Source organism: Vigna radiata, chromosome 10, assembly GCF_000741045.1.
Source record: "Vigna radiata var. radiata cultivar VC1973A chromosome 10, Vradiata_ver6, whole genome shotgun sequence".
Classification (NCBI taxonomy): Eukaryota; Viridiplantae; Streptophyta; class Magnoliopsida; order Fabales; family Fabaceae; genus Vigna; species Vigna radiata.
The window spans coordinates 10,098,423-10,100,263 of NC_028360.1; positions in this window are offsets into that span (position 1 = coordinate 10,098,423).

Sequence of the window (1,841 nt, forward strand, 5' to 3'; positions counted from 1 at the left end):
TTATGTGCAGCTAAAACAACTTATGTGAAAAAGAGTTTGTGTGGAGCACCTAAGTCTAAGACTTTCTATCCAGGTAAGGGAAGCTAGTAGTAATTTTATAATTGCTCATATATGTGTTAACTTGTGTATTGGTTTCACATGAGATTATCTGATTGTGTGATTATGATTTTGTTTGATAAAAAACTAATGTATGATAAGCAATGTGGAGTGTTTGTAAATTTTATGGTATGAGTTGATCTGTCATATGTTGAACTACATCGATAAATTATTTGAGCATAAGGATGAGATTTCATTGAATTTATTGCTTGGACCATTGTTCTTGGGTTGTTCTAGTCTTATTGTTTGTGGGAGTGAATTGATCTGGCTAGGATAATAAAATTTGATCTATTTAATGGCTATTTTTGAACTAAGAAGGAACTAAAGATGCATAGATGGTCAAGTTGGATAACCTAATTAAGTCAATTTCAAAGCTAAAATTTTGTTACAACCTTAGGCGGTACCATAAATTGTCGAGCACCATTTGTGGGAACATGGACAATGAGCATTAGCGTTCCAAGTATTTACCTTGGGACCACTAGGTGCTACTACGTTAGTGGTTCTAGTGGTTTATGATGCCAGAATCCACTTTGGGACCATTGGACACTTACTTTACAACAAGCACCGAGGGATTTGGCATTAGGCACCAGGTTGGGCATTCTCTTGTTTTGGATTCTAAGAAATCTTAGAAAAATGGGATTCTTGCTTCTTTAACGATTTGATCAAACTGGAATTTTGACAGTTGGTTCTACATATATAAATATTTACTTGGATCTTTGAGATATTTGATTAGGTGTCTAGGGTTAGAGAAATGATATTCACCATTTTGATGTACTTAATGTAAACATTGTATGTGAAAATTAGGCTAATGCAATAGAAGATAAATGATGTATTATCAATGTTTCAATTGAATTAAATGATATATATGTGATGAATTTTGACGAAAGTAGGAAATATATGTATAACATGGTTTGATAATTGATTTCATAAGGATGTGATGTATGAATTGAACATGAATGTTTCATGTGTTTGTAAGTAGTTGTTTTTTTACTTTGCTTTGAAATGTATGATTTGATACAAGAATGTAATAGTTCCAAAGGTGGAAACTCTTCTTTTGATTTGTTGTGTGAGGTGTAGTGAAGTTAGAAATAGAGTGACACTATCCCGAGTCTAGTAAGCATTGGATTTACATAGAAGGGGATTCATGGGGAATAAGTTAAAGGAGATCCATTAAGTATATTTGATTGTTAGAAGTTTTACATTAACTAGAGATAAAACAAATTTAGAGTATATATGTGGGTTCAAACCTCACCATAAAAATCGATTTTATGATAATGAGTTAGACTTAAAAGTTTACTTCTTAACGTGACACCTAAAACATAAGTTAGAGCCTATCATAGCGATATTTGCTTTTTCATTGGCTTATTGTTCCAGACGCTATCCAACTATACCCATTAAAGTATGTGGTATAAGATGTAACGATGGGATGATGACAACCCTTGAAGAACGAGGGTGAATATAATAGGAACATGATTCCAGATTCTAATCAATACACTAAGTACTCCATAGGTGGCACCTAATATATGATGAGTATGATAAGAATGAAAGAAGAAGAATGGGAAAAAGAACCAGAAGAAGATGAAAAGGAGGAAGAAGAAGATGAGGAGTTGGAAGAAGAAGGGGAGGAAAAAGAAAAAGATGAGGGAAACAATGAAGATGAGGAACAAGAAGAGGAAAAGGAAGAACAGGAAGAAGAAGTAGAAGGGGAAGAGGAAGAAGAAGAAGAAGACGAGGAGGAGAAAGAA